The following is a 23636-nucleotide window of genomic DNA, read 5'->3' as shown; positions in this document are numbered from 1 at the left end:
TCAATTGAATGGCAATTTTATTTTTCAATCCTAAGCAATATGCAATGGACTAAAGACAGAAAGACAATACATACTCAGGTGACACATACATAGGCATAATTTTTTCATTTTTTGACTATTTTGACCAATATTCTGAACAATTTTGAAACTTGATTTTGCATTGATAATGTGCTAGTGGTACAAATTCTTTCATTGTAAGAAAATGTTAAGATTAAATATCTTAATTTTATTTTATATGTTGTATATTATACTTCATTCTTTGTGAGAAGAGCACTGACTTTAATTTTTTAGAACCAGATTTGAAATTCAACTTTAAATTCTTTCCTGGGTGACTTTAGACAAATTTCTTAACCTCTCTGTTATTCACTCTCCTATCTGAGAAGTAGAAACCAGTGTATCTACTTTATGGGAATACTAGTGCCTAAAAAATAAAAAACATATGGAATGTTAGACCTTACCTGGCACAATATACTTACCTATTAAAAAAGTCACCGTTGGACGTCTCATGATTTTTATCTCTATCTTGAAAATTTACACAGATATTGTTTTGGAGGTGTTTTAAGTTATTTTTATATTAAGTGACTTAATCCTTAAGATAGAATAAATTTCATTTCACATTTAGTAATTACATTACTAAATTAAACTACAAAGCAAATGCTGTCATATTTAAATAGACTACTGTTGGCATAGGTCTACACCATCACAGAATCACACACATTTAGGATTAATCATTTCCTTTTGTGGTTAGCCCCTGTCAAGATTCCTACCAATGAGTAATTTTACAATTCTGTCACTAGAAAAAATAAACAGGAAGGGACACAAAGCAGAGTGACAAGAACCTTCGTTTGGACTTACATGTTTAGTTTAGGATCATTTCTCTGCTGTTTATTAGATCAGTGATATGGGACAATAGTTTTCTTCATGTACCCTTCTAGGGATCCTTCAATAGTCTGCTGAGGGAAGCCAAGGGATCTTCCTGGCCATTTATCATGTATTGTTGTTTCTTTCATCCCTGAACATATGGCCTTGGCTACTCTCATTAGGAAAGCAAAATGGTAAGGCTTAAACTATTCCCTTCCCACGAGATTATTTATTACAAAGAAATAAGCACAAAATACTTTTTAGTCTTTATATCTTGAACTGTATCATAAAAATTGTTTTTGGTCCATTGTTCTATAATATGCTTGTTAGAGAAGAGAAGTTCTGCTTTTCAGTGCTCCAGATGGAAAAGGAAAAGTTATGCTTTTTTTTCACTAACAATGATTTTGGGTATAAAAAGAGGAGGCAGCTCAACATAAGGGCAAGAAACATTGACAAGTTTTGATCCATGAAACCAGATTGATGGGCAATATTTTCTGACACTTTTTAACACGAAGAAGAGTCTCAGGATTTGCCAAAATCTATGAAATAGTTCAAGGATAGAACTTTCACCATCAAAGAATTAAGAAACTAGTGTAGGTGATATTTATTGAAAAATACTATGTTCAGAAAAATTTAAAAACTTTGTAGACTATTCTCTTTGATTGATGCCCATCCATTAAAATTCTATACATTTCATTTATTGACCTAAAATTAATCTATTAAATACCTTGTAGCATGGAATGAAGATGAACATTTCCCCTGATTTTGGAAAACATTTCCCTAGAACATGAAACCTATGAAGATGATAAAAATATTAACTGAAAAGTACTTAAGTAGAATAAAATATTTCCTAGATTCTAATGTTATGCATGAACAAAATTATCATTAGTAATTCTACTAATAGCCCCCAAACAGACATGTACAATTCTGAGTCTTAATTTGTTTGTAAATGTGTTATATGTATGAATTAATTTTATGTATTACATTTTCTACTTACAACAGTCCATTGTTATTATGTCCATTTTTACCGACAAGTCTCAGATAGGATAAGTAACTGGACCAATTTACCAAGTAATAAATTGTAGAACTTGCATTTATTTTTGGGTATGTGCAACTCTCAAATCCACATTCCTTAATGTGTCAATTTTGGTTCATCAATTATAATAAATGTACCATACAATATATTAATAATAGGGGGAACTGTAGGGGGAGGAGGAGAGAGTATATTACAACTCTATGCGCAGTTTTTCTGTAAACCTAAAACTTCTCTAAAAAATACAGTCTATTAAGTTTTTTTTAATATTTTTTAAAATCCACATTCTTTGCATTACACTTGATAAAGCAAGTATAGCCAGTTTGATTCAAAACATCTAGGTCAGGATTCCAATGGTGAATAAGCCATGTCACTCTCCTCCCAAAAAGACAAAATTACTGGGCCTGGGCTTCTGTTTTGTGTAGAAGTTGTAAGTGCCAAGTCAACTATTTCTGATATTGTGCTTAATTTTCCAAAGGATTTTAGCAGATATATAAATTAGAAGAGCTCTTTGAATCCTGATTTCAAATATAAAGGAAAAAACCCTCCTTACAATGTAATTTTTAAATTAATATGTTGTGATTTGTTCCATTATTTTGAACTAGTATTTGTGTATTAGAGCTGTAAAATAAATATAAAAGCTGTCATTATATTAACTATCACATGAAATACCTGGCTTTAGAGATATGGGCCTATTTTCCAAGGTATATGTACAGGTAATTAGTTCTAACTCAGAGCAATGTTCTCAAAAATAGGGAACAAATATTAGCGAATTCATTAATTAGTCACACTTACATTTCTGTCATTTGGAAAAATGTGTTTGTTTGAACCAAGGTCTCTATTTATTACAGTCATTAATGACTGTCACTAAGAGTGGTGCTGTAGCACTTCACCAATATTTGAAAAATGCACAGGTATTACATTCTTAACAGGAGCCCTATCTCATTCTTTATTTTTATAGAATGAAAACCAAACTAAAAAGTATGAAACTTTCTGAGCTTTTTTCAGCCACTTTCTTTTGTTTAACTCATCAGACTATGCTCCCTATGCCTTTTCAAAAACTCTTATAACACTTATTTCATTGTATTATGATACATGTTCACATTTATGCCTTCCTTAGTGCTTTTCTCATAAGCACCATGATTCACTGTTGAAGGAATTTGAAAACTCACTTATACAAAAGTATTTTAAGAATGTTTAAATTATTTTAATAAATTAAAATATTTTGTCTATTATATATGTATATATAATCATTATTTTACATGTATTCACATGGCACATATGTTATTTTGCCTTATATATATAAATATGTATAAACATAAAGACTATGACCATAAATGACAGTGTTTCCAACAGTTAATAAAAATCTAAAAAACTTTATAGTTTTATTTTAAGACCACAGAAATAAAAAAATATATTCATTCTCAACTTGGTTATCCACAAGACAATGTCTTATATATATGATATTATTATAAGTGATTTGTTCCAAATACATTATTTTTTAAGGATTTACTGAAAAAAAACATCATCAACAAAATTAAAGAGAATTATATAATATAATAATTTGTCACTGAAAATTTTTATTTTCTATATTTTGTATAACTATTATTTGAAGCATTAAATGATTTCCCAGTCTAGTAGGAAGGTATACTAAGAATATTTCTAAATTTTCATAATGAAGTAGGACAGAATTTTCCAAATAGTGCTCCAGAAAATGTCTCTGAGAATGTTCTTCACTCAAAAATAAGTTCATGATATATAGATGAAAAATAAACACATGAAAAGATGTTCACTATCCTATGTCATTATGGACTTGCAAATTAAATCAACAATCAGATATTACTGCACACTTATTAGAATAGATACCACCCAAAAAACTGAAAATTCCAACTGCTGGCAAATTTGAGAAACAACTGGAGTTCTCATTCATGCTGGTGGGAACCAGCTGGTCACAACCAATGGGAAGACCATTTGGCAACTTCAAAGAAAAATAAATATAGTCTTATGATCCAACCCAGCAATCATACTACTAGGTATTAACCCAACTAAACTGGAAATATATGTCCACATAAAAACATACATATAATGCTTATAGTAGCTTTTATTCATAGGCACTAAAAACTGGAAGCATATGAGATGTTTTTCAATAGGTGAATAAACTGTGGTATATCTATACAATGGAATATTATTCAACAATAAAAAGAAATGCATTCTCAAGCTATGAAAAGACATGGATAAATTTTAAATGCATGTTGCTATGTGAAAGAAACCAATCTTAAAAACCTATGTAATAGTGGTTGAGAGTCCGCCTGCCGATGCAGGGGATACGGGTTCGTGCCCCGGTCTGGGAGGATCCCATATGCCACGGAGCGGCTGGGCCCGTGAGCCATGGCCGCTGGGCCTGCGCATCCGGAGCCTGTGCTCCGCAACGGGAGAGGCCACAACAGTGAGAGGCCCGCATACCGCAAAAAAAAAAAAAAAAAAAAAAAAAAAAAAAAAAAAAACCTATGTAATATATGATTCTAATTATATGACATTCTGCAAAAGGCAAAAGTAGAGTTGGTAACCAGATTGGTGATTGTGAGGGGCTCAGGAGGTAGAAGAAATGAAGGCTGGTATGATTGAAGAACAGGGGATTTCTTAGGGCAGTAAAGCTTTTCTGTAAACTATAGTAAGATATTAAACATTTGTCAAAACTAACAGAACTTTGCAACAAAAAGAGTAAACTTTAAGGTATGCACATTTCTTTAAAAAAAAGTCATTTAGGAGCTTGCAGTTGCCAAGATGAAATGCAGAATGTGACAAAAAATCTAAAAGTTTTACAAATATATAAAGCAATCTCACTAAAGGGGAGGTTGAGAGGAAAGGGTGCTGACCTAAGAAATTTTGGAAATGAGTGGAGTCTCTAAGAAAGATAGAAGGGGGCTTCCCTGGTGGCACAGTGGCTGAGAGCCCACCTGCCAATTCAGGGGACACAGGTTCAAGTCCTGGTGTGTGAAGATCCCACATGCTGCAGAACAGCTAAGCTCATGTGCTGCAGCTGCTGAGCCTGTGCTCTATAGCCCGTGAGCCACAACTGCTGAGCCCGTGTGCCACAACTACTGAAGTCCACGCACCTAGAGCCTGTGCTCCACAACAAGAGAAGCCACCGTAATGAGAGGCCCATGCACCATAACAGAGACCCACTGCAATCAAAATATAAAATAATAAATAAATAAAAATTTCTAAATAAATAAATAAAGACAGAAGTAACTGCGTGTAAGCAATGTACCTGAGTTAATAAAGCTGTTCATAAAGACAGAAGTAACTGCGTGTAAGCAATGTACCTGAGTTAATAAAGCTGTTCACCACAGGATGATTGGTTAACAGTTCTGATACTACTAAGCACGTATACTGGAATTCAGTCATTATACAAATGGATGGTGGATTGGGTGCCAGGTTTATCACTGTTAAGGTGAGAGTTTATGGAGAGTTAAAGAATCCATAACTGTCCATGTGGTAATAGTTTAGGGTTAGGTACATCAATATGAACTCATTTTCCAGCTAAATATAGATATAGGTGGTTATATATATGCATACATATAATTTGGATTATATATGTATATAATTATATATACATATATATCTTGCTCTGCCAACTGAGAGGGCCTAGAAGCATCCATACAACAGTAGCAACAAACACACCTAATGCTCAGATCTTGGCTTCAATAGCATTCTCCAATAAAAGGATTCAGGGGTCCTTGAATAAATAACTAATTCTAGGACTGGGGAAGGAAATATACTATATGAGCCTGTAGTATTGTGTAATGATGGAAAGTAAGAAGGTGCAGGAAAAAAATACACACAGGGATAGTTGTCAAAGGGATATTGGAACCAACTGAAAGAGCTCCCAATGGCAAAAGCTAGAACAATCTGAACAACAAAATAAGTAAACAATAATGGATTATAACTCAAAGTATAAAATAAGTATCCATGATTTCAGTTTCATATTTACAAATTATTGAATAAATAAATAAATAAATAAATGAGGGAGAAAAACTAAGTCTTCTGTGCAGAAGAAGACCAAATAATTGACATAATCCACCCTTAAGGGTGTGGAACATAACTCCTCAATCCTTAAATGTGGGCTATATATAGTGATCTTCTTCCAAAAGCACAGTATGGAAAGGGGAAACAAAAGAATAACTTTACAGTAAAGAAACTTCATAAACACTGTATCAAGCCAGGTAATCAAGATTATCATCAACAGTGATAATTCATAGTGATGTACCCTTGATATGTGATATTTCTGTGGTCTTCCTCCCAAAAATACATAAACCCATTCTAATTATGAGAAAAATATCAAACAAATCCCAGTTTAAGGACATTCTACAAAATATCCAACTGGTAATCCTCAAAATTACCAAAATCGTGAAAAATAAGGGACGTCTAGAGACTGTCACAACCAAGAGAAGCCTAACTAGATATGATAATGAAATATAATACGATATCCTGGATGAGATCCTTCCTAGACCATCAAAATAATATTATGGGAAACTGAGGAAATCTGAATAAGATATGAACTTTAGTTAATAATAATGTATCAATATCTGTTCATTAATTATAATAAATGTAACATAATAATGTAAGATGTTATTGTAGGAGAAATTGAGAACAGGGTATATGGTAATTATTTGTATTATTTTTGCAATAATTTTATAAATCTAAAACTATTTTAAAAGTTTAGTAAAAAATCAGTGCAATAAATACAAAACGAACAAAATCCAGATCAAGTGTTGAAGTCTGAGAAATATAACATATTTACAAACTCCTCTTAGACAATCAAAATGCACACTGGCACCTAGAATCCCTGAGAATTTCTACAGAATAGACAACTTTTTAATTATTAAGCCCAACAATTTTCTTTCCTTATGATAACTTTTAAATTTTCTGTGGATCTAATATTATAAAATGATAAATTGGGGTCCCCTTAAGCTCAGAACTGAGATTTGGATACATGAAATATTAGTTTATGTACACTGTCTCCCTCACCCTAAACACCAAACAAAATAAATATCTGATTTTATAGGGATAGAAATTATCTAAGTAGAGAATACACTATAATTTATCAGTGCATAGATCTCACTAATACACAAGAATGCTTAGAAACTTCAGCTGGGTGGTAATGATGAGAGGAAAAACTAATCAACTTGCAGTGAAATTGGTTGTTTAGACTCTCTATACCCAAGAGAGAAACCATTATAAAGCTGAGAGTCAGACACACATGAGTCAGATGAAGCAATAAGACTGAAGGCTGGAGGGGAGTAGATAAGGTTCCAGTTACAGAGTGATGGTTTTCTGTGAACTCTGGGGAGGAAAACAGTAAGTACAAACTAAAAGAGTGGTCGCTGCCATAACTCAGAACAAGAGTGGTCGCTGCCATAACTCAGAACACAAATGACACCACTAGGGGTTCCTATAACAGACCACAGAAAAGGATGTTTTGTTTCTTTACCTACTTTTTTTTTTTTTTTTTTTTTGCGGTACGTGGGCTTCTCACTGTTGTGGCCTCTCACGTTGCAGAGCACAGGCTCCGGACGCACAGGCTCAGTGGCCATGGCTCACGGGCCCAGCCACTCCGCGGCATGTGGGATCTTCCCGGACCAGGGCACGAACCCGGGCAGGCGGACTCTCAACCACTGCACCACCAGGGAAGCCCGCTTTACCTACTTTTGAGAAGAAAGATGAGCAACAGTGTTCTGGGGAAGAGTGAAAGCAATGGGAAGTTAGGACCCAGTGGTCCACAATGTGGCAGTAAGTAGAGTGCAGGAACAGTGGCTGAAATGAGGTATCAGCTGAGCTGTGGTCTATGGAAGAGGGGCAGTGGGGTGAGAAACATGCCGGGATGAGCACTTTAAATGGCTCATTGCCAAATGTGGTACTACTAGAACCAAAGAGGAGCAGCAGATGGGGACCTGGAGGAGACCAGAGCACTCAGGTAAGCAGTGGGCTGACAGAAACATCAAAATGGATGAGTCCCCTTACTTGAAGTTTCCAGGAATGTCCTAAATGAAAGAAATCACGAAAGTTCCTCAGAGGGGTATTGTCTGTGCGTGTGTATGTGTGAAGGGAAGTGGATATCAAACTCGTAAAATCCAAATCTAGATGTTTATGATGTACATTTATAATGTCAGGATAGTGAGGCCTAGAGACATTTGTTTTATAATGAAAACTTGATTTACAATTAAAAATTCAGTTATTCTCTAAATAAAAGATGTCAAAAGGCTAAGCATTTAGAGTTTTCCCAACTTCTTTATAGAGCTCTTCTGCCTCTTACTTTTATGTCAGCATGTCTATGTTTAGGAGTATTGCCTTATGTTCCAAGTTTTTAAATAAGCTGATGAATTAGCCATTCTTCTACACTTAATTGTTAATTATCAAACTCTACCTGAGTCTCTACAGGTATTTCCAAACTTTCTACAGAGTACAATGCACCAGCTCTTAATACTACCAGGAGCTATTCACACTTGCTTCTGACTTATGAACATGTTCTAGATTATTACAATTCTGAAAATCAGAGGCAGATTATTACCATTAGTTTACTGTAAGGCATTATCGACTATATTTTGATCAAGATAGTTATGTGTACAAGTGTATAACCAAATGATTAAATTTCCAAGGAATTCAATTTTAATCATGGGGTTTCAGCTAGGCTGAAGGGCAAGATATGAATCAAGTTCAGGGTTATATGCAGAAGAACTTGAGATAGAAAGGATAGATTCCCATATTCTTTGGAGATAATATTTTAACATAAATGACAAAGTAGTAAATAGTTCTAATATATATTGAGGAAAAATTTTCTTGCACTCACCCTTTTAGAAAAAAAGTGTTTGAAAAAGTATGTTTTTAAGCTTTGGCAGGGTGAATTTGCAAAGTGCTAACTTACATGGATTGACCTGATGAGCACTATGAAGAAACATCATCCTCTCAAATATTTCAGCAACAGCTCGTGCATGCTTGATACTTATTCAGCAGAAAAATGGTATTTTATTGTACAATAAGCAAGAAAAATTCACATGCAGTTCCCCTGGGTATGGATAAAATAAATATTCATATTCAACTAAATTCATATAATGTGTAAAATGATTGATAAAAGATCTTTCTTGGGTTCAAGTCAGGCTAGAAGGTGAAATCCATTTTTAATTCCCAAAAGATCAGTTTAACAAGGCAAGAACTATTTTTGAGTGCTAAGACCCATGGAGAACTAGACAACCCACCATATTCACCCACAGTAACATTCTCATCAGCTGGTTTCTGGTTGTTCCTTCTGTTTTCTGTCCTCAAGAGCTTTAGTAAAGATTTTCACTAGAACACTTGGTTCAGTAGCTCTGAGATTAAATGAGATGGACTGCATAGACTACATATGTGAGTTATGACAAAAATCACACTTTTTACTTTGATTGCCAAACTTGTAGCTTCAATTCTCTATTTTAGGTAGTCTGAGCAAAATTACAGTATGAAACATAAAAGAAAACATGAAAAAGTAGCTTTGTATCACTGAAATTAACAGTGTATACTGAAGAGAAATGATGTTTATTGTGTGATATAACAGCCTCACAAAATATATTCCTGATTCAGTTTAACCTTTATCACAAGTGGTTTAAAGAAATTACTATTACCCTAATATAGAAATGAGGAAATTGAGGCCTAGGTAAGTTTTCATTTGTAGCAAATCTAGTCTCTCTCTACCAGGCCCAAGTTTGATTGTATGTGTAAGTAATAATGATGCCTATGCACATAGTTTTATATTATATTATATATATATATATATATATATATATATATATATAATACATATGTATGTAGTCATTTCATATATATCATGTATACCTCATATATAGATAGATATAGATTATAAGTATAGACATAGATATAGACCCAGATGGATACACTAGTTAACGTCCATTACCCAGACATATTTTGTAATGAATGCAACTATACACATTTAGTGATATCAATTGTATAATATAGTCGTACCTAAAATTACATTTGTCAGACCTGGAATAATTTATAATATGTAAAAGTACTCTTTTATTTGATCTAGAGTGTTTGTTATCATCTATTACGTTAACCACTTTAAATTACCTAATTAAACCATACTATTAACTACTTATAGGTATACAAAATAATAAAAGCAATTTCTTTTTTATGGTGCGGGTGTTCTAGTGGAAATTTGTTTACATTTTGCGATATTTGGATAGGCAATAATGTCTCCTTGTTAATTATGTCTATGTTTTAAATGAGAATATTATTTTAATTATAGAAACTCTTAAATGGAATAAAAAAGCTAACAATGTAATTTTATTTTAATGATCTCAATTTAAAGAAATACAGCTATCATCTTAAAGCTAGTAAGATTTCAATCATTGTGCTTCCCAGTACAAAAGCATCCAAATCTAGAATGCCTGCATTTTTCCCTGGAGACAAAGCAAAATTACTGAAGCAATGATAACAGAGACCATATCCAATAACTCTTATAGAGAATGAGTAGATTTACAGTCTCATTTGCCCAGCCTCTCAAATTTAGACTTGTACATGGTCACAAAATCAGGCATCTACACAGGTTCTGTGAGAGACTCAACCTCTCTCCCCACTAGCATAAGGTCCTGTCTCAGGTGTCACAGTACCAAAAATTACACAATTAGAAATGCATTCCTTTGAGAAAAGAAAAATCATCTCATTTACAAATGACAGATACTCCTGAAATGTTTACTATATTGTCACCAGCATTTTAACATAAGTTAACATATTATTCTATTCTCTTAGACAAGTGACTTAGATCAATATGAAGTTGCCTAGAACCAAGACAGATAAGTGGAAATCGAAAGGAAAGAGAAGATATGCATTAGATAAGGGTTTTAATTGCATGTGACAAAAATAAAAGTAGCTTAAGCAAAAAATGAAATGAATTATAAAGGCAATGGGGTGTCTCACAGAGCACTAGGACAACAGTTTGACTAAGTCGTGGGAAGAACTCAAACAAGGAATTCAGTGAAAAGACTATTTTGCTATCTTCCACCTCTGCTATTCTCTAGTCATTTGCTTTATTATTTTTTCTCTGAGGACCCATCATATGGTTCACATGGCAGAAAGGAGAGAGCAGAGAGCACCTAGTTTTACATCTTATACAAACAGCTTATACAGCTTCAGCCTGCAGAAAAACTATACTACCCTGCCTCTGTCTCAAGGCCCAACCTTGTTAGGGGAGAATTATGGTCTCCTCTTAAATGTGGTGTCCAACTTTAATCAGCTAGTTGTATATATACTTAGTTCCAGTGCAAAAGTCATGTATTCTTCCAGTAGAGAGAATTATAAAATTCTAGAGAATTACTGGTAGAAGGTTTATGTAAGATCCTCTAATCCAATCTCAGCACTAAAAAGAAATGAGGTATCAAGCCATGAAAAAATATGAAGGAATCTTAACGCATTCCATTAAGTGAAAAAAGCTGATCTGAAAGGGTACATATTGTATGATTCCAACTATATGAAATTCTAGAAAAAGCAAAACTATGGAGACAAAAAGATCAGTGGTTGCCAGGGGTTTGGAGAAGGGAAGTGTGCGCAGGTAGAGCACAGAGGTATTTTTAGGGCAGTGAACACTCCATGTATGCCACTATCATGATGGATATATGTCATTATACATTTGTCTAAAGCCACAGAATAGCCAACACCAAAAGTGAATTATAATATAAACTACAAGCTATGAGTAATCAGGATGTGTCAATGTCGGTTCGTCAGTTGTACCAAGTATATGTATCACTCTGGTGCGTGATGTTGATAATGGGGGAAACTATGCAATATGTAGGTACAGGGGACATATATGAACTCAGTACTTTCCAATCAAATTTTCTGTGAACTTAAAACTGATCTAAAAAAATTGAAATCTTGAAATATGAAAAATAAATAAATAAAATGTATAAGAAAGAAAAATATAGTAACATTTCCACCAAGAGTTATCAGACTGTGTATTTGTCCACATACATACTCAACAACACTGAATTCAATCATTATTTCTATTTTTTGCCAAGTAAACACGGAATTTCATTTGTTTGAATTTGTGTTTATTCAAATACAAGTTAGATGGAAAATTTCTTATTACTGGATCTGTGGTCCCTAAGACCAACCTCAGGTTCAATAACTTGCTAGAAGGACTCACAGAACTCAGGAAAGCTGTTATACTCATGATTATGGTTTACCACAGAAAAAGGATATAGATAAGAACCAGTGAAAGTAAAAGATGCATAGGGCAGAGTCCAGGAGAGAGTAGCCTCAAGCTTCCAATTGTCCTTTCCTAGTGGGGTTGTGTGGACAGCACTTAACTCTTCTAGCAATGATGTGTAAAAATATCTACAGAGTATTACCAGCCAGGGAAGTTCATCTTGGACTTGATTTCCAGCATTTTTATTGAGGGGAGGGTGGCCACGTAGGCATGGAGCACTCACTTTTCTGACTTTAGTGACTCTTTCTCCAGCCTCTCCAGAGGCCATACTGATACAGCATGGCCCCAGGACCCCTTAATAAATTACATTGTTATCAGAAACTATCTTAATTGGCCCAAGGACCCCAGGATTACAAATACACTATTAACAAGCAAGCTATTCCAAGGGTTTACAGATTATCTCCCAAAAACTGAGCAGGACCAGAGTTTGAATATCCCAGCTCACTGAGTGAACTCTTAACTGCCTAAGCCACCTCCTTGGGTTCTTGGACTGCACAGATGGAAAAATTTATGTAGTTCAATCTTAATATTGAAATATTTATCTAGAATTCATTGAGATCCTTCCTAATCTAATATTTTTGTGCAAATTGTCAGCATTAACCAGCAAATTAACACTAAATGTAGACAAACACAAAGAGTTAAATGTCATTTAATTCTTTGTGTTATGGTTGGGAGAAAATTGAACCTAAAATTTCTAGTCATAAACCTATATTCTTTTGCCCGCTTAAAAGTTGCCCATATTAATGAGCTTTGGATATTTTTATCCTTGAAAAATGGCCCTCCAGCTGGCATGGATCCATAGCTTTGATTTCCCAACACCAGAATGTGCCAGATGCACAGCCAAGGCAGCTGTGTGCACTGGCAGCTGTGCAGTGTGAAGCTTGTGAAAAGTCAGGTCCAACAGTGACCTTGCTCTGCTCAGCATGCACCTGGGTTACCCTAAACCCTGGGGAAATATCAGTGCCCAGACCCATTCAGGTCACTCTGCAGCAGGAAACCAGGTCAGTAATACTCTCCACAGGGGATTCCAGGCTGTGCATGTCCAGACTGTTCTCTGTGCAAGGGTACCCCACCAAAGGGAAAAGATGAGAATGAGCTCTAGCCTGTCCCTCACTTGTTAACCTTGTGTTGGAATATGAAGCACTGTTTGGAAGGAGGGTCATCTTTTCCTAATTCTCACAAGAGGTACCATATGGACTAGCAATGGCCCTGAGTGGAGAAGGGCACCCTCTTATTCTCTTCAAGTTGGCCATATGAGAGGAAGCCAATCCCTCTCTTCTTCATAAAATCCTTGTCAAAGAATGAAAGGTTGAAGCCAAACTTTGCTTGGATGTTAAAAGTAAACTAATGTTAAATTTGTGCTAAAAATAATAACAGAATTCTAAGATTTTTCCCCAGTCAAATTTTCCATTTTGAACAAAAATAATCCTTAATTTATGCTAATATTCTGATGCCCATGGGTACGTTAATCTAACAAAGAGTGAAAAAGGTAAGGATTTTTTATAAAATGTCACACAATGCCAAATTAACAAAACTTAATGTTACCTTAAAACAATCATCTTGTGTAGCAAAATGTTTGGAATCTATTCCAATATACATGAATTTCTTGGTGGAGTCCCGTCAAAGTGGGTTGAAGTATTAATGATGTCCAAATGTAACAAAATCTTTGTATGTTCCTTTTGCTGTTTTTTGAAGTGGTAATTATACTGGCATTGGAATATAATTTTTACAAATATGATATAAGTGCACGGCCATGCTTATCTCTGGCCATGCACCATAATTTTCTTTTTCCTTTTAATGGCTTATCTCCACCAGAACCATATATTGCATTCCTTTTGTTTTCTTCCAGGAAAATCCAACTGTTTAAAAACCCTTATGCTGCCAGGAATATTTTAAAAGTCAAATTATTTTATAGGTATTTTAATTTTAAGTGATTTATGATATATGATATATTTATGATTTATGATATATGATTCTATGGTTTTATAATAGATAATATAAACCTTTTTCTGCACTGTCTTATGTTTTGAATAATTTCAACTGCATCACAGATTTTGTTAATCTTTAAAGTCGAATGTGCCTGTGTTTTCATTGAATAATTATCAAGAAAAAAGTGCATAACTCTCTTACATACTTGTACATACATGTACTACATACATTTATAACCTACTTAAAATATTTAAAGTGATTTACAAGTTAGAAAAAATGCCAAATAAAATAATATAATATAACTGTACAGAAGAATATAATATTAACAATGTGCCAAGGACTGTACCTAGTGTTTTCCATTTTTTTTCTCCTTTAATTCTCACAGCTCTATTGTATATTAAGCATTAGTCTCCCCATTTATGAAATGAAAACTAAGGCTCAAGAAGTATAAGTGATGCACTCAGGATCATGCAGCCAGAATATTCCAGAAGCAAGGCCCAAACATAGGTCCCTTTAGTTCTAATCCCTGCTTCCCAAAACAGAGTATTATGCTATCTCAGAAACCAACTAAAAGGGTGTTTCTGATCTTTTTATGTACAATGTAGCACTTGTGTTTTCTTTTAGTATCATTTGAAATTTAAAAATACATCTACTTTCCTGACTAACATCAAATGAAAATTAGCCGTTTCTCAAACCATAGTCTGTGAGCCATCCAAATGAGAATGATCTGAGTGTGGTATTTAAAGTGCAGGTACAGGGTTCACCTCCAGAGGTACAATATCTATTTCTCTTGGGTGGGGTGGGGAGAAGGAGTGGAGGAGTGTATGTACTTTAAAAATGTTCCTCCAGGGCTTCCCTGGTGGCGCAGTGGTTGAGAGTCCTCCTGCCGATGCAGGGGACACGGGTTCGTGCCCCGGTCCGGGAGGATCCCACATGTCGTAGATAAGCTAGGCCTGTGAGCCATGGCCGCTGAGCCTGCACGTCCGGAGCCTGTGCTCCGCAACGGGAGAGTCCACAACAGTGAGAGGCCCGCGTACCGCAAAAAAAAAAAAAAAAAAATGTTCCTCCAGATGACTCTTATGAGTGCCAAAGTTTGAGACACACTGTAAATGATATTCTAACAGAGAGCCTCAAGGAAATGCCATTGTCAAATGTCTTTTACACAAAATTCAGCAAAGCCTGTGTACTATTACAACATTTCTAGTTTTGTCAGGCTCTATATCTCTATGTTGATGTATTCCAATCCCATATCATCTGAAGTTATCAGGTTATCAACATTTTGGCTTTGACTTTATGGTGATTTGTCTACTTGTTTCCTGCTATTATGAGAGCTATGACTATTCCACTTTTTTTCTCTCCTTACATTCTCCCTTCTTTCCTTCTTATTTTCTCTTTTTTTAATGTTTGTGGACAAATAGTTCAGCTGAAATTCCTCCTTCAGTATATTAATGCTGTTCTCCGAAAATGTTCACATTTATTCCTTCTCTCTTTGCCTCAGAAATGAGTCCAGGTCACAAATGATTTTTTTCTTATTTAGCCACTGACTTAGTCTAAAATTGAGTTTATATCACAAAACCATAAGAATCATCATTATTATTGTGATTATCGGCCCTACTTAAAAAATAATTAAGTAAATACAAATAAGTCATTCCAACACTAACATAATACTTCATTATCATGGCCATTAGCATTAATATTAATAACTAAATATCACAGGATAAAGTAAGAGACAAATTTTAACTACGTATTTTCAAACACACACACACTTACACACACACACACACACACAACTGACATTCACAAGATTTATAGAACCCTGATCAGATTTCTGTTGCATCTCTGAGTATGCAAAAGAAAAAAAAAACAATCCACCAGGCATCCAGCCTCAGCACTTTCCCTCCACGAGAATAAGCCTCATGTCCCACCTGCTATTTTAATCCCTGTGGAGGAGCACAATCTAATCAGGCTCAGGCAGATTTGGCTGAGTTATCCAAGCTAAGGGTATAACATTAAACCATAATTCAGCGAAGGCGTATCTGTGGGGGGCAGAGATACCACAGTTCATTTACTTTGCTTTGTGATGACCTAACTTGATATTACAGTAGAATTTGAATCTAAGAAAATAAAAATGCAGCGTGTCTTTTCTTGAGTCTCTCAAGTATCAGCCTATTCAAGTAATCCATTGATAAATGTTAATCACCTCAAACTCTGATTTAAATTGTCCAAGTCTTTATAGTACAGTATTTATATCTTTTGAAACAATATACACAGATATTAAGTAATAGTGTAGAGTCTGGGTATATGAAGATAACTCAGTAGTCATTCTGTTTGAGAGTAAAGATGCTCAGAAAATGGCATCTTAAGGTCAATCAAACTCAGTGTGGTTAATGACAATGTAATTATAGAATTACAAACTCACAGGTTCCAAAAGGAAAATTTGTTAGTATTTCTGAATCTTCACACTTGATTTCTTTCCTTGATACATTCTCATATACTTACTCCACCCTGTGACCAAGAATACCCTCAGCACTCAAGAAAATACTCCCATTTGTCACTTTGAACTTTTGATTTTGTAATTACATGTCACTGATACATGGAAACCTTTCTTTCTGGAGGAATGCCTCCCCCTCCCAAGGAAGAAACAGCTGAATAATAAAGGATTTCTGAACAAGAATTCAGCACACTGGAGTGAAAAGCTTCTATTTTTTTGAACAACATGGATTTCACACCAGCTATATCTGAGATTCAGTAACATAATTGTTTGAACCTGTCCCTCCTTCCTGAAATCTTCCTTCCTTTAGCATGGCTACAACATCTCTGCATATGACAGTTGCCCCATCTCTTAAAGCTGGCACTGGGATGTCTCTGGTCATCTCAACTGTTGATCTCATATCATTTACCTCTCCTGTACTATGGTCTATTGGGTTTCCTCTTCTTTTCAGTATCTCTCGTCCTGTCCCTTCAACTGCAGTCTTTCTTTTCTGAAACAGATCTCATAGCTATCTTTTTGCTCATTGTACCTGGTAACTTTTAGACAGCTTAAAGCTCACACCAATTAGCAAATAAACTAGACTAAGTGCAGTAAGTGCAGAATACTCTAAAATATGAAGGCCTCTGATTCCTGTAGTTCACCATAAAACCATCAGATCTGAACCAAACACCACACACACACACACACACTGAGAAACAAACAAACAAAAAAAGCAAATTAGAGATCTCTGTTTTTGTAGTGATGAAGAATAGAGAGAACTGACAGAAAAACTATTAACATCTTTTAATAATTTAAATAATAATAAGTAAAATCTTGGTAAAGAAAGACTAAAGATCTGGTCATGTGTGCCAGTTATTTGCTTGTTAAAAACTCCAGCATACCCATGGAAATCAGTTTTATTTTAAGAAAAATGAAAGGTTTATTAGAAAATTCCCTTCAACTGGCCACTAGTAAATTAAGAAACTTTTTCACACACAAAAAATGGAATCTTCATAAGTCCATTGTATTTTGCTTCTATGTTTTTGCATGATTAACACACAACACTTTGTTTTGTAAGTGCCAAAATAGGTTTCAGCTTTTCAACTGAGAAGTGGAATAACCCTCCAGACACAGTACTTCTGCCCTAAAATTTATCTTGAAATAAGCTAGACACCAACTCAACTCATGGTATAAAGCAAATTCACAGAACTGTTTGGTCTTGGTTTCTAAATAGCTGGGATCAAGTGTTTCTCCTCCCACTGATAAACCTTGTGCTCTCAATCCAAATAAATCAACCATAGCAGTTCTATCTCTTTGCCTGTGAAAAAGGAATGATGGCCATTTGTTTTAATTTTATGGGAAGGCATAATATTGGCCCATAACCAGGGACTCAGTAAACGACTTTTGAAACTGGATATATAATCTGTTGAAGCATCCCTACAAATCCCCGGCTTGATTTTAAGTGAAATATTATGAGTGACATTTTAAAATTTAAATAACCATGCCCTATTGTTCTTCATCTTGAGTAAGCTCCAAAAGACATATAAGAACCACTGCTGATGATATTTGACAAGAAATTACATTATGGATCATGCTACGTTTATGGTGCGGTGGTTTTTAATTTACATAGATGATGTAAATTAAACAGTAATGTCTTTGCTTCTTTAAAGAATTCCAATGAGATTGCACAGATCTGAATATAAGGATATTATCTCAATTGTGACTATTGTCAAGAATTTAATTATTATTTGTTTTTTGCCTCCACAAATTAGAGAAACTGCAAGTAGAGTGCTCAGGAGTGCAGATGCTTAAGACAGATGGTCATGTTCAAACCCTGGCCCTGCTGCATATTTGCTGTGAGGCATTATGCCATTCATTAACATCTCTATTTCTCCATTATTATCTGTAACATGGATAATAATGGTACATTCCTTGAAAGATTGATGGCATGATTCAATTTTACTAATATTTATAAAGTGTTCAGAACCGTGCCTCTCATATTGCCAGGTGGGATGTAATCAATGTTTGTTTCAGTTAACGATTTTAAAAAACATCTTTCACACTTTACCTTCTTGCATCTCTTATCTTCAATTTGGGATAATTTCCCTTAAGACTTTTCAATCTTTATATGGATACATTAGGGGCAAACTCTGTTTCTGTTTGCTAAAAATGTCATTTCACCATCCTTTCTTATATGCCATGCTTCTTCGTACAGAATTATAGTTTGTATTCTCTGAAAACACAAATGATATTACTGTAATGTCTCCAAGCTTCAATTTTTACTGTTAAAAAGTTAATTGTAAGTATAATTACTCTTCTTTGGAGATCTCTCTCTCTCTCTCTGTCTTTCATACACATACATTTCTTTCTTTCTTTAGTTCTTTTTGTTTTGTTTTGTTTCTTTGAAATGTTGAGGATTCAGTACCATCTATCTAGGTGTGGATTATGTATCTTTACTTTGCTTGGAATCCATTGAGTTCCCAAGGTGTGGGATTGATGACTTTCTCCAATTCTAAAAAAATGACAGCCATTATTTCTTAAAGTCCTAAATCCTTCTAACTCTTTTTATTGTCTCCTGCTAGAAAGTTTGGTAGATTCTCTCAACTTCTTTTCCATATTTTCTCTTTTTTTACTCATTCTGTGTTTTTTTTTTCAGAATAATTTTAATATTCTTTAACCATTTGACTATTCTTTATATATTTAGATATAGATATATAATAGATATTCCAGATCACTATTTTTCTGTTCCACTCTATAATCTGCTACTTCATCTATTTTAGTTTCAAATTTTAATGATTCTTTTTTATTCCTATTCAATTATTTCTTAAATCTATTTAATCATCACTTCTGGTCTTTTGTTTCTTCATTATGTTTCATACTTCCCTTTTTATTTCTTTAAACTTAATGTCTTGTTATATCCTTAAACTAGTTTATATCTTGTGCCTAATAATTCCAAAATTTGAGACCATTTTCTGTTGTTTCTTCTGGCTTTCATTCTGTTCCCTTTGGTATAATCTCAGGTTTGACTATTTCCTTGGATCTTTAGCTATGGAAATTATAGAAGACCTCTATTAAAGGTTCATTCCTCCAGAAAGATTTTCATTTGTTTTTACGGATCACCTGGAGGTATCTTCACCCTTCTTTATTCACTTCCAAAGTGAATAAAGAGAATTCACTTTGAAATAATGTTTCTCAGTAGGGTTTTTTTAACTTGATAGGCAGTATGAGTTCAGAACAAAAATTTCTAGGTGGGCAATGTTGTAGTTTTAAATTATCATGGGTGGTATACAGCACTTATTCTGTACCTTCTGCTGTACATCAAATATACAAGTGATGAGGACCACAGCTTTATTCAGGGACATTATACATTACTTCCCCACCATTGGGTCCTAAACTTTATCACCTGTTCCCCATGCAGCCATCAAAGTGGATCTCAGGAACAGAAGTGGATCTCTAAGACAGAAATATGGATTTGATCTCAGGAAATGAAAGAAGACTTTAGGACAGAGGCAGGTTTGGGGGCTCATTTTCCTTACTTTCATTCACTTACCCACTTTCCCATCCATTGGGTCTATGCAGATACATTACTACCATACTAGCTCAGCAAATCCTTTTCATGTTTTACTCAATATTTATTTCTTCTTATTAGCAGGGTCACTCAGCCTATTGAAAATAGTCATATTGACAAAGATGTCAGCTAATATTTCTTCATAAGGAAAATGTGACTTGAAACTCTTCTTTGTCTTCAGGATTTTGGGCTAAAAACTGTTTCTGTCACACTTCAGAATGCAGTCCTGAAAGTTAAAAGTATTTAATTCTGGAGTAGCGATTTAAATTGGGACAGCCAACTAGGTCTCTGAAGAATTAAGGGCAAAAACATTTAGCTCTTTATTTTAGTAGAGGCGTGTATAGGTTATTCTCCCAGTTATTTTTGTCCATATTTCTACCTCTTAGTACCCATAAAATAAAAATCACAAAACTAAATCATATAGTTAAAATGCAATTGAAAGAATTCATTGAGGTGCAAGTTACCACCACGGACTGAGGTAAAAAGCTAGAGGATGTCAGGATAAATTCAAATAAATAAAACTGATACTTTGGTATTGAAAAGGGAGTTGGGGCCAGATGGGGCCTTATTCATAGGCCAGAACTTATCCTGTTTCCATTTGATTACATCTGATGAGAGGAGGTACTTGGGCTGCTATAAACTGACTGTTAAAAATTATTTTTTATTTACCTGATAACGTTGATCTAGGGGGTGGTGGTGGGGATAAGAGGTAGTCAGACTAAGCCTACGTGCGATCTATCTCACACTAAGCTCCACAGTGTAAAATGACACCCTGAGAAAAAGATCGACATTTTCTTTTCTTCACCAATTTATGCCTACTATCCTTCACAGACATTCAAAACTTACCTCACTCCACTAATCCTTTATTTGTTTTATTACTTATTTTTTAATCATGCCTTCTCAGTCTCTACATATCTATGTCTTATTTCTAATTTTATTTTATTTTATTTTTTCCTTTTTCCTTTACAGTACGCGGGCCTCTCACTGCCCTGGCCTCTCCCGTTGCGGAGCACAGGCTCCGGACGCGCAGGCCCAGTGGCCATGGCTCACGGGCCCAGCCGCTGCGCGGCATGTGGGATCTTCCTGGACTGGGGCACGAACCCGTGTCCTCTGCATCGGCAGGCGGACTCTCAACCACTGCGCCACCAGGGAAGTCCTCTAATTTTATTTTTAACTTATCTGACAATAGAGAAAAAAAGGTGTCTTGTATATTAATTTATGATGCATGGAATCATACAATCAATAGTCAGTAAATTTGGTTGACAAATAGCATAAATGTGGATCAAATTCATATAGGTTTTCTTTATCTTAATGTCCAAATATCTATTAGAAAAGTTTGAAAAAAAATGACAAGAACGGAGCTACTAAGGGTTTGAAAGTCCATTACCCGAAATACATTGTATTTTTCAACTAGGTTCTTAAACATTGGCATTCTAATTAAAAGTTTTAAAGGTTAAATTTTAAAGCTTAGAAATTTTTAATTAATCTATTTATTAAAAAGATATTAATAATCACCTTATGCAATTATTTTCTTTTAACAAAGTGTTTTTCTTAGTAGGTAACTAAAATGATTTAGTAAACCAATTTAAGTTGTATTTAATTAAGTGGTCTAAAGTACATCTACAACAGTGTTATTATCATTGTTTATAGTGGCAAAATTAATAAGAAGAAATATTCCTAAAATTTGTTATATTATGTGTGGAAAATTATAAGTAGTCCTGGATCAAAGGACGTGAGACACGAGGGTGGCTAGAAAGTTGGGCAGTTGATGAAGGGACGTCCATAGGTGCAGTGAGTGAGTGCTATGGTGTTTCTGCTGCTTACGTTCACTGAGAGCCTATTATGGGTTAGAATTTTACTAGGGTAAATGTGCAAGCAAGTTAGGCCTTGAGGAGTTAAAAAGAGTAATGACTTAATTAGTTTTAACTTTTAAAAGATTTTCCTGGAAACCATTTGAAGATTGTTTTAAAAGCAATGGTACATTTGAGAGGGTAATACTGACATCAGATAAAAGTAATTGGACCAACATAATCTTTTCATTTAAAAGATAAATTAAGTCAATAGCAGATAGAATGGGGTAAGAGCTTCAGATCTGAGAAGGCTTCCAAAAGTTGAATGGACAGTATTATTGACTGATCCAAGAGGGTGAAGAACACTGATTTCTTGGTGCTCATAAAGGATTATCACACAATGACATATATTCTTCAGTCTACAGAAAAGGGGATATAAATGTCTCCAGAATATAAGTGGAAGAGATTCTTGACGGGTTGGGATACACTTACAATTTTCCATCTACACTTTTTTCAAAAAAGAATTATATCTTTCAAATAAAACCTAATGAATAAAATGGATGATACAAGTATTTTATTAGTATAAGTTTTTATGTGCATTCATATTTGCTTAAAATAAAGTCAACTAAAAAGTTAAAAATTTGATTAAAACAAACTGTCAAATTGGGGGTTTTGCAAAAAAGTTGTTATGCAACATCAATTGCACTATAAAATTTATTCCCATATTTTATTTTGGTTTTGCAATATTGAAAAAATTAATTCACCTAGATATAGAGTTTTGTGTCATAACGATATTGTCAAAATCTCACCTTGCATAAATTCAACTAAGCTGTGATGATAGGATAATCTTTATTCTGAATTCTAAAGAAAAATAAATTTATAAGAAGGATTTAATGTGTTTTTGGTCTTCATGTGCTAAAATTATATACGTAATATATTTGTGTTGTAATCACTACCGTTTTGAAAAGAGGTAATACGTTTCAAATGGATTTGATTGAATAGTTTTGGAGCTCCTAAATTACCTACGGAAATCAATGATTCTGTCGAACGAGACTTAAAACATAAGCATTAAGCTTCTTTCTTGTCAGAGATTTGAAAGGGATTTATTCCCTGTATATCTCCATGCAACCCATGATTGTTTGAACAACAAGTCCCCGAGCAATGGCTCAGCAGTGATCAGAACCATAGTGCACAAGGCAAACAAGAAGCGTTTTGCTGGTCCTTGCCTTTGGTGCAAAGTATCTTACCTATAGCTTCTACTACAACAGTGAATTTTTAAAAAGAAAGTAGATAATATTATTTATTTTTTAAATGTGGACACTACTTTTCAAGGGTATGAAGGAGTAGAGGAATATTTAATTACTAAAAATGTCATTCCGGAAATTCCAGATTCTGATACTAGCAGAGTAGCCTGTATTGCACTGTTTTGCCATAACTAATTCTAACATTGGGAAAATATATCTTTTAAACTGTCTTAAAGCACTGGAGTATCACCAAAAGCTAGCAGAAACTAAAGTGCTTTAACCCTGGAAAGATGGGAAACATACTGGATGAGATTCACATGTATGCGGTTTTTTTCCCTGGGGGTATATCCTGGCTGGTTTTGAAAGGAAAAGCTGAAGCAGGCAGCCAAAAATTACTGGATGAAGAAGTCAGACCCTAGAGTTGAGTTGCCAAAACAGGGAGAAAAAGAGAAGGGAGTTCTGTAAGAAGGAAACCAAAGAGGA

Source organism: Mesoplodon mirus, assembly GCF_964341445.2.
Source record: "Mesoplodon mirus genome assembly, chromosome: 6".
Lineage (NCBI taxonomy): Eukaryota > Metazoa > Chordata > Mammalia > Artiodactyla > Ziphiidae > Mesoplodon > Mesoplodon mirus.
The sequence above is the reverse complement of the archived record's forward strand: the minus strand, read 5'-3'. Positions refer to the sequence as shown.